The sequence below is a fragment of the Chiloscyllium plagiosum genome, unplaced genomic scaffold (genome assembly GCF_037043375.1).
Source record: "Chiloscyllium plagiosum isolate Xiang-an unplaced genomic scaffold, Cpla_swu_hap1 HiC_scaffold_44, whole genome shotgun sequence".
Taxonomy (NCBI): Eukaryota; Metazoa; Chordata; class Chondrichthyes; order Orectolobiformes; family Hemiscylliidae; genus Chiloscyllium; species Chiloscyllium plagiosum.
The window spans coordinates 35329259-35340806 of NW_028270182.1; positions in this window are offsets into that span (position 1 = coordinate 35329259).

Below are 11548 nucleotides of genomic sequence, written 5' to 3' on the forward strand. Positions count from 1 at the left end.
AGCCCTATGGTCCGTTGGAACTCTGTTCTATCACTGTTAGCATTTTAAAATGTTTTCTAGATTACCATTTTGTTTTGCCGGATGTTCTTAAGCAGTATCATTTTGTACCACTGTCAACATTTCCCCATGCTGCACATTCCGCCCATTCCCTGATAATCCTTGACTACATTGTTACTTATGAATCTTCCGTCTGTGCCTCAAAAATATTCAATATCTCTGCCTCCAATGGTCTGCGGGGAAGAGAGTTACAAAAACTCATAGCACTGAGAAAACAAAAAAAAAATGCCTCACCTGGGGTGTGAGGTTATTTTTTGTCTATTTCCCTGAGATTGGATATAATTACATTGGAAGCAGTTCAGCGATGTTTCACTTCATGTATTCCAGGGATGAAGGCCTTACATTATGGTTACTCATAGAAAGAGAGGTGATCTTACTGAAACATACAAAACCTTCAGCAGAGTGTATCAGGTAGATATCCACTGGTTATTTGTATAGTCCAAACTTCTTACCATTGTTCTAGAACATCAACCGTGTGGAGGCAGGGCATTCTGCCCATCAAATCCACACTGACCCACCGAACAGCATCCCAGACAGACATGCCCCCCATCCTATCCATGTAACCCTGCATTTCGCATGACTAACTCACCTAACATACACATCCCTGGGCACTATGGGCAAATTAGCATGGCCAATCCACTCTATCTGCACATTTTTGGACTGTGGAAGGAAACTAGAACACTGGGAGGAAACCCACACAGACACAGGGAGAATGTTCAAACTCCACATACAAGACGCCCGAGGTTGGAAAAGAACCCTGCTCCTTGGAGATGTGAGGCAGCAGTGTGAAACACAAATCCACCATGCTCCTCCATTAGTTACATAAGTTACTTGTGCCTGACTAAAGAAATCTGCTTGACTTGTTCTTATCACTGAACCTGACCCAGTCTAAGACTTTTATCATCGGCCATATCAACAACCTGGTCACATTTAAAATGTGATGTGAGTAGTGAAGGAGTGGGACTAGAAAAGGAAGCAATGACACCCTCCAACCTCAGTCAGAACCGGAGTGAGGAGAAATTCACAAAGTGGGAATTTATTCACGTAGGAATTATCCTTCCCAGAAGTATGGGATGGCTGAAGCTTTATATTATATGGAGGCTAGCTTCATCTGATTTTCCATGGACAGGTGAATCAGGGATAACGCTGTATGGAGAGAAAAGTGCAGCTGGGACCACAATGAGATGAGCCACGACGTTATTTACTGGTGGAGTAGTTTCAAAGAGTCGAATGTCCCACTCGTGTCCCTCAGCCTTATGTTCTGATGTTCCATTCAGCCCTTCGGACCTGCTACACAGGGGCAGATCGAGGCCACCCCGAAAGTTAGGTGTAGTTTGGGATATGTAATTGGAAAATCCAGGCTGAGTCAGGAATTGGCCCTCACCTCAATCCCTCTTCTCAGGCTTTCCGTCTCTGTAAATTCTGCTCCAGATGTGGGTCAAGTTACAGACCCAGATTCGTTGTGAATACAGCCCTCTACCAGTGTTAGCTCAAAGAAATCCTCTGCTCTCCCTGAATGCAACATTGTACAACGCCATTTTCAGGAAAATAACCAGTTATTTTCCAAACGAATAACATAAGAACGTAAGAAATAGAATCAGGAGCAGGCTATTCGGCCCTTCAAACCTGCACTGTCATTTAATAAGAACATGGATGATCTACTTCAGGGTTCAACTCCACTTTCCTGCTAACCTTTTGTATCCCTCAAATCGCTAATCTATCAAAACCCAATCCAGCAAGTCTGTAAATGCATTCAGCGACCCAGTCTCCGCAACTTCTGGGTTAGGGAATTCCAGACATTCACTACCTTCTGAAAGAAGACGTTTCTTCGCATCTCAGTTTGAAGTCGATATCCCTTATTCTGTATTTACAACCCTGAGTTCGACTCTCTACCCTGGAATGGATCCACATTCTCGAAATCTACATTGTCAAGCCCCCTCTGCATCATGTCCATTTCAGTAATATCATCCACATTCATTTCAACAACAATGAATAAACGCCTCACCATTTTAGATGTACTCAATAATTCAACCCTTTCATTCCAGGAACCTGACTACTGAACCCAACCTAGTTACTTGCTGCATCTGCATGCTGACGTTATGTTTCAGACACAAAGACAATCCCATCCATTTGTACTGTTCCTTTTGTGGGTATCCTCTCCATTAAGTAACAGCCTGCCTTTTAGTTGTCAGTGTCATCCTCAAACTTGTATATATATATATATATATATAATATATATAGTGCATATACATATATATTTGCTGGTGCAGGGAAGGCAGACTTGGTCAAAGAGCTTCAGGTGAAGTGGGGAGGGACCATAATGTGAGAGAATGTGCTCTGTAATTGGAGATGGAGAACTTGAATCAGGAAGGGGAGAGGAGCAGGGAAGAGGATGGAGCAGCAATGGCAGGGGTTTCTGGGGGGAATTCAGGAAGCACAGCTTAAAGTCATGCCCAGCATCTGCTTGTGGTCCATGAAATAAACATCCTACATCTGGCCCTACACTAATGCTCATCATAGTATCGTTGCAACCATGGGTAGTACATTTTCTTATCGAGTCCTTCTTTTTGAACAGAAACAATAATTTCTGAGCGTTATTGGATACCTGCTTGAATGTCTGCCCAGGTATACCCACTGACCTTCCTCTGGGTCTACTTCCACATCCCGCTTCAGATCAGATGTGAGACAGAAAGCCTCAATTTAGATGTCTGGTTCTTTCAATCATTCAGGGAGGACTTCTACATGTAGCTGAATACATGATCAGCGGAGACTGACTCCATTCTCCCAGTTTCTCCACCTCTGTTGTTTCTGTTTGATGACGCCACATTCCAGTGAACTGCCTGTGACGTGACCTCCTTTTTCTTCAAATCAGAAATCCGCTAATTCCAGTGGACAGGACCTTCAGCTGTGACTATTCCATCTCCCACGCTTCTGCCCTCACTCCGTCCTCTCCTTCCCAGAACAATGATAGATCTCCCCTCGTCCTCGCTTCTACTGTACTAGAATCCACATTCATAGAATCATCTTCCGCCACTTCCACAATCTCTACTGGGACAGCACCATCAAACACATCTTTCCCTCGCGACCACTGACAGCATTTCATAGGGACCATTTCTTCTGGGGCACCCTCCATCATCCAGAAGACTTCCCAAATCCCCCATGACACCTTCCCATGCAATTAAAGAAGCTTCAACACTTGCCCATTCACCTTTCCCTCCTCACTGTCCAAGACACCAAACATACCTTCCTGGTGAAGTAGCATTTCACTTTTACTCTTTCAATCCGGTCTCCTGTCATTGCTGCTCACAATGCTGTCTCCTTTACACTGGGGAGACCAAACAGAGACTAGTTCGAAGACCACTTTCACTCTATCTGTAGGAATAACCCTAAGCCTCTCATTGCTTCTCATTTCAATAACCGACCTTGCGCTCATCCTAACATTTTGGTCCTGAGCTGCTGCAATGTTCCAGTGAAACACTACCCAAGCTCGAGTAAGACCTAACTTTACACTTTGATGTGTCACAGCCTGCAGTAGATAATACACAATTCCAGATTCACAGCCTGAATCCATTATGGCTGTTCTCTATTTTTTCCTATATTCTACTTCCTGGCCTCCCAATGATCTCGCCTGTGTCTTTTTTATCAGTAGAGACAACTCATTTCTGCCATCCACACTTTAATTTACACCAATTTTATATCTGTTTCTCTTTCACCACAATTAAAAGCACATCCCTCTGTGCCATTGCGTCTCCACTTGCTCTGTTTCCTATCATCCCTCGTCCACTTTTGCCAAGGCATTAAGCAGCCCTTTTCAGTTCTGAACAAGGGCCACGCTGGACTTGAAACGCTATCTCTGTTTCTCTGTCTCCACAGATGCTGACAGACCTGCTGAGTTTCTCCAGAAATTTCTGGATTTGGACATGTTCAAAGGTATATGTCAAAGCTGCTCAAATGTCCTGATCCACTTGGATTGTCATACACTGGGAAGGCATGGTGGCACAGTGGTTAGCACTGCTGCCTCACAGCGCCAGAGACACGGGTTCAATTCCCGCCTCAGGCGACTGACTGTGTGGAGTTTGCACGTTCTCCCCGTGTCTGCGTGGGTTTCCTCCTGGTGCTCCGGTTTCCTCCCACCATCCAAAAGATGTGCAGAGCCAGGTGAATTGGCCATACTAAATTGCCCGTAGTGTTAGGTAAGGGGTAAATGTAGGGGTATGGGTGGGTTTCGCTTCGGCGGGTCGGTGTGGACTTGTTGGGCCGAAGGGCCTGTTTCCACACTGTAATCTAATCTAAACAAAAGATGCACAAATATCTTGGTTCTGAAACTACATAAGACTGGAATCATTGAAACTACAGAGTTCATATTAGAAGCCATGGAGAGAACAGAGTGAAGCACATTCAATTTAAACACATGAAAATGGCATAACTGCAAGGGAAAACATTCAGATGAAAGTTAGAATTAGAATCGCTACAGTGTGGAAACAGGCCCTTCAGCCCAACAATTCCACACCGATCCTCTGAAGAGTAAACCAAGCACTCCCATTTTCTTATCCTACATTTACCCCTGACTAATGCACCTAACCTGGGAATTTTTGGTTTGTGGGAGGGAACCAAAGCACTCAGAAGAATCCCACAGGGAGAATGCATAAGTTCCACAAAGACGGTCGCTGGAGGATGGAAACAAACCTGGGTCCATAGCGCTGTGAGGCAGCAGCACTAAACACTGAGCCATGATGCTACCTCACGGAATATGTTTTGGAGTATTGAAAAACATGACAAGTAAGAGGTGTGGCACAATAAATAAACGCTCAGAGAAATGAGAATATGAAAATGGAAGTGCTACCACATCAGAAACCAGAGTGGCTCACGGGGTACGGGTCAATGGGTCTCGGTATGAATTGAGCAACAGACATCAGAATTGCATTGCAGAAACTGCAGCTCAAACCCGGGAATTCATGTAATAGTGTAGATCACAGTAGGACAGAAGGAGAATCGTACTGAGTCACAATCTGTAACTTTTTGCCCAGGATAATTCCTCAGTCCATTATTCCCATTAAGCTGAATGATGTTTCAGTCACGAGTGCAGGTGAACATGCCAGGGTCAGAGCAGTGTGTAACTAAAACTAATGACAACCCATTTAAAGCTACCACACTTGACAACTCACTTACATTGCAAACAGCAGGACTAACATCTGATAGAGAGGACGAAATGATTACAAAGCAAACAGATCAGATCGAAGCTCTGCAGTCCTGCCACAGCCAGTTAGAAATGAAGTTGAACTATGAAACAACTGGCGAAAGAAGAGGACTCCACAAATATCTTTTTATAAAAATGTTCAACGGGATTAGTGTGTCGCTGGGTAGGTCATCATTTATTGCCCATAGGGTAGTTAAGAGTCAAACACATTGCTGTGGGTCTGGAGGTACAAGTAGGCCAGAGTAGGAATGAATGGCAGTTTCTTTCCCGAAAGGGCATCTGCGAACAAGATGGGTTTCCCACACAATCAGCAACTGTTTCATGATCATCATTAAACTTTTAATTCCAAACATTTATTGGATTTGAATTCCACCATTTGCTGTGGCAGAATTCGACCTCAGGTCACATGAGTATTGCCTGGGTCGCAAGACTAGCAGCTCAATACCACTAGGTTATTACTTTGCCATTCCCCGAAAGAATGGGACTTTGCTGCACATCAGTGTAAAAGACAGTATGCAATTACTGCACCATCGTCAGCCAGAAGTGTTCCTTAGATGATGCCCACAGAATCACAGATGCCAGTCTCCAACCAATTCGATTCACTGCACCTCACATGAAGAAACAGCTGAACACAGTAGGTACGAAAAAGGCAATGGGCCCTGACAGTATTCCTGCAATAGGACTGAAGACTTGTGCTGCATAACAAGCCGTGTCCCTGGGGAAACTGTTTCATTCCAGCTCCAACTCTGACATCTCCCTTGGCAACGTGGAAAATTCCTCAACTATGTCCAGTCCCTTAAGAGAAGAATAATTACAATCTGACCATTTACCACCCCCTCAGTCCCATCACGATAGACAAAATGGTGTGAGTTATTTTTTACAGAGCTGTCAAGCAGCACAGAAATTATCTCCTCAGTGTGGTTTCAAATTGGTCCCCATGTGGAGATGATGTTGTTGTGTCACTGGATTACCAATCCCGACCAGGCTAATGGAAGTTGAAATCAACTAGCAAGATATCGAAATCTAAAATCTGCTGTCAGTAACAGTTTCGATTGTAAACACGAATTGCCTTCCCAATGTACTTTCAGGCAGTGAATCTCCCCTGCTTTCCTGTTCTGGCCGAAAAGTGCCTCCAGAAGACAGACATGTAGCAAACTCTTCAACGGTCTCTAAAATGCCAAGCAAGACATTCTATTGTATCAAACTGTTCCGAGCCCTGACTGAATAAAATTGGACAGAACACCCTGCACCAGTCTCGGTATCAGAAAAGGGAATGGGAAACAGAGCCCTGTTGATCCAGCAGATGCCTCCTTCCTCACAGCTGAGAGCTTGTGACACATTTGCAGAGTTTTCCCACAGACTGCACAGAAACATCGGGAAAAGAGTAGGTCATTCAACACATTGAGCCTCCTCCATTCTCGTTTTTGGTCTAACATTTCTTCAATTTTTTTCACAAACAATGTATACTGCATATCCTTTGAAGTGATTAATTATTGGAACAATATGAATTAGGAACTTCGGTCCATCAATTTTGCTTTCCCATTCAATATAACGATGGTTGATCCTTTCTCCCCACACTAAACTTCTGCTGCAACCTTGTCCCTTTAGTGTCAAGAAATACTTAACGAAATTCAGTGCCTTGGCTTCCACAGGCTTGTGTCGCATAGAATTCCCAGATTCACCAGTCTGTGAGTACAGACATTTATTCTCATCTTAATGCAGAGTTCCCTGACCGTACCTAATACTGTGGCCGCTTGTTTTAGACGTCCCAGCCAGGTAAATTATCATCCCTACTTCCAATATATCTCGCCCTGTCAGAGTATTATGTATCTCACTGAGATCTCCACTCATTTTCCTAAACCACATGGAATACAGACGCAGTTGCCCCAAACTCTGCTCCCACAACAAGTTTGTCATCCGAGAGATCAGTCTGGTCATTCTTTGCTGCTCTATCTCAATGTCAGGTTTGTCCTTTATTAGGTAAGGAGACCAAAACTGCACACAATACTGTACAATGTTCGAGATGGGGTCTCACCAAGGTCATGTACAGCTGCAATAAGATACCCTTATTCCTGGACTCAAATTCCCCGGAAATGAAGGTCAACACATCACTTACCTTCCTAACTGCTTTCAGTTACTCCAATAATACTTTCAGTGACTGGTGTACAGGGAGATCCAGATCCTTTTCAATGTTACATATACCCACTTGGTGAGTCTATGTACACTGGGCAGCGTGCCAGTGCCAATCCCAGTATTGTCGTCTGGCTTCACAATTCACTGCTGTGAATGGACCTCAGAGTTCGGTGAAGAAATCAACAAAAGTATGCATGTTGGTATCTTCACAGATCAACATTTTCACATCAATTCCTTTTGAAATGCTAGCCTGATATTATATTTTTCCAACCGAAATGTTCAGTGTTACGTCAATCCACATTGCTGTTCATCTGCCACGTATTTGCCCATTCCCTCCACGTGTCTCAATTACCTTGAACTTCTTTCATCCACCTCACCCAATCAATTCTCAGTTTGGAGCCATCAGCAGATTTTGAAACATTACATTTAGTACCCTGTGGCAGATGTTTAATCTGCTTCCTGAATAGATGGGTGCCAAACATCAATTCCGGGATCATCCTGCTCATAATTGCTTTCCACTCCAAAAAAAGGAACTGCTTATTCTGACTCACTCTTTCTTTCAGCTCTCTACCATTCTCAACCCATGCCAGTATATTAGATCTCACTGTTGCACACTGTTATGGGCCAGGACAGACCACCTCAAGTCATTTCAAGGAAGTAGAGTAGACTCAAACTTTGCTTGTTGCCTTAAGCACGTGTGAGGCGGATATTCCAGGAGAATTTATTTTCAAGGTTACGGAATGAAACACAAACAGAAGAGAATAGCATGCAGAGTAACAACCTATCCGAACACCCAACAGATTATCCTAACTTAATGATGTTAGCAAATTAAATTCATAAGGAGTGGGTACATGGGAAGACAAAGAACTGACTTTCAATCCAGCCTACAAAAATGTAGGGCATTACTGTGTAACATGATTAGGGATGCCAAAACCAAGAGACAGCCAATTAGAAGCCATATCCATGCTACTAGTCCCACAGTAAGTAGAACTAAAGTGACTATTCCCAGCTCTTGTCATTTTACAGTTTTATAAATAAATATTAAAAAAAATATTAAAAGTTGGCTACTCAACTAATCTTCCAGGTGAAGCTTTCTGGTCTTCAGGTGCACTCCACTTCTCAACTGAGAATCTGACAATGGTTGAGAGCCATTGGGTGGTACCATGGCACAGTGGTTAGCACTGCTGCCTCACAGCGCCAGGGACCCGGGTTCAATTCACGCCTCAGGCAACTGTCTGTGTGGAGTTTGCACATTCTCCCTGTGTCTCTGTGGGTTTCCTCCGGGTGCTCCGGTTTCCTCGCACAGTCCAAAAATGCGTCGGTTAACTGAATTGGCCATGCTAAATTGCGCGTAGTGTTAGGTGAAGGGGTAAATGTCGGCAAATGGATCGAGATGAGTTGCTCTTTGGAGGGTCGGTGTGGACTTGTTGGGCCAAAGGGCCTGTGTCCACCACTGTAAGTAATCTGTATCTAAATAATCTAAGGTGTTGTTTGAAGTACTTGAAATGATCCCCATAAACAACCCATGGAAAATTCGAAAGGAAAACTCAAACTCAGGTTCTTCCAGGAGAGATATCAGAGAGAGGGGGGATCAGCATGGATCTTCTTCTTTGGCCTGATAGCTTCACAACTGGCTGCCTGCTTTCAGTAAACAGCCAGTCTGTGAAAAATCAGTCCAAACAAATCAAAGCAGAATGTCTGCGCTGAGAAAACTGGCCACTCATAAGAACAGAAGGACTAGGAGCAGGAGTCGGCCATCTGGTCCTTCTAACCGGCTCTGTCATTCAGTAAGATCATAGCTGATCTACTCGTGGACTCATATCCACTTACCCGCGCTCTCGCCATATCCTTAATTTACTTCATTGTTCAAAACATATCTATCTCAGCTCGAAAAACATTTACTGAAGTAGCGTCAACTAATTCACTGGGCAGGGCATTCCATAGCATTACAAGTCTCTGGGTGAAAAGGTTCTTTCTCAGTTCAATCCTAGATCTGCTCCCTTTAATATTGAGGTTATTCCATCCTGTCCTATCTTCACCTGCCAGTGGAACCATCCTCTCTACTTTTTTCTTACCTCTTCCCTTCATAATATTTTTAATGTTTCTATAAGATCCTCCCCTCATTCTTCTAAATTCCAATGAATATAATGCTGATCTACCCTGTCTCTCCTCATAAGACAACCCCTCAACTCCAGATTCACCAGAATGAATCTCCTCAGCACCACCTCCACTGCCAGTACATCGCTTTGCAAGTAAGGAGGGCAAAACTGCTCACAATACTCCAGGTATGACCTCACCAGCTCCCTGTACAGCTGCAACATAACCTCCCTGCTTTTAGGTTCAACGCCTTTCGCAATGAAGAACAAAATACTATTTACCTTCCTAATTACTTGATGTACCTGAGATCAACCTTCGGTGATTCATGCACAAGGACACCCAGGTCCCTCTGCACAGCAACATGCTGCATCTTTTTACAATTCAAGTAATAATCCTTTTTACTGGTACTCCTAACAAAATAGATTACTTCATATTTATTAGCATTGTATTCCATCTGCCAGACCTTTACCCATTCGTGCAATGTAACTATTTTCCTCTGGAAAGTTTCACAGTACTCTGTACATTTTGCTCTGCCGCTCATCTTCGTGCCATCTGCAAACTTTGACAAACTACGCATGCTCCCAACTCCACATCATCTGTATAAATTGTGAATAATTGCAATCCCAGCACTGATCCCTGAGGCACACCACTCAGCAATGATTTCCAGCCAGGATAGCACTCGTTTATACCCACTCTTTGCTTCCCGTTAGTCAACCAACCTTTTATCCATGTTAAGACTTCAGCCGTAACGCCATCCATCTTTATCTTATGCAGCAGACTACTATGTGGCACCATGTCAAAGCCTTTTTGAAACCTAGATACACCACATCCACTGCTGCCTCGTTGTCTATCTTGCTCGTAATGTCTTCGTAGATTTCCAAAAGAATTGTTAAGCACGATCTGCCCTTCATGCATCCTCGCTGCATCTGTGCAATGGACCGATTTCTATCAAAATGCCTTGCTATTTCTTCCCTGATAATACAGTCAAGGCATTTTCCAAACTACTCAGATTAAGTTAACTGGTTTGTAATTCCCCAACTTTTATCTACCTGCCTTTTTAGCAGTGGTGTCCCATTTGCTGTTTTTCAATCTTCTGGGACTGCCCCAGAGTTCAGCACATTTTAGAAAATTACCACAAGTGCACTTATTATTTCTCCAGTTACCTTTTTAGTACCCTGGGATACATTACATCGGGGACTCGTCTACTCTTAGCTCCATTAGCTTGCCCAACGCTACCTCCTCTGTAATAATGATTGTTCACAAGTCCTCACCTACCTCCATCTCTTTAGAAATATTGGGGTTACATTTGCTGATCTCAAATCTGTCAATTCAATCATCAGGAATTTAGAAGACGGCAAGCAAAGTATCCATTATTCCCATGGCCACCAACTTTTGGAATCAGAGATATAGATTATCATTCGATGGGGATTTATCAGATTTCAGTACAAATAATTTCTCCAAAACTGCTTATTTCATGATTTGATTGTATTTCCTTTCTTTCTCAGTAGACCTAGAATTGTTTGGAAGCATTTTTTTAAAAATCCTATCATGAAGGCAGAACTGAAGTAGATGCTTCATAGTCTGCCATTTTCGTGTTCTCTATTCGTTGGTTTTACTGTAAGGAAGCTACAATTATCTTCTCCATCATTTCACCTTGGTATATTGTACATTGAGAAGATTTTACATTTCACGCTTGTTAATGCACTCTTCCAAAACCCATTACTTCCTGTCTTAAGCTGTTCAATGATTGACCTTCCACAGTCATACAATCACAAAAGCATAGACTCTGTACCATCAAAAATACAGCACGATCTATATTATTTTAATTTCCTACATCAGCCCCGTAGCCATGAATGGTATGACACTTCAAGTGCTCGTCCAAATAATTTTTAATGGTTGTGAGGTGACCCGTGATAACTGCCCCCCTTAGGAAGTTGATTCCAGATCCCATGAACCTCTGGGTGAAAAACAGTCCCTGAATCATCTCTAAACCTAAAATCCTTCCCTTTAAAAGTGTGCTCCCCTGTTCTTGGCCATTTGACTAAAAGGAACAGCTGCTGTCTA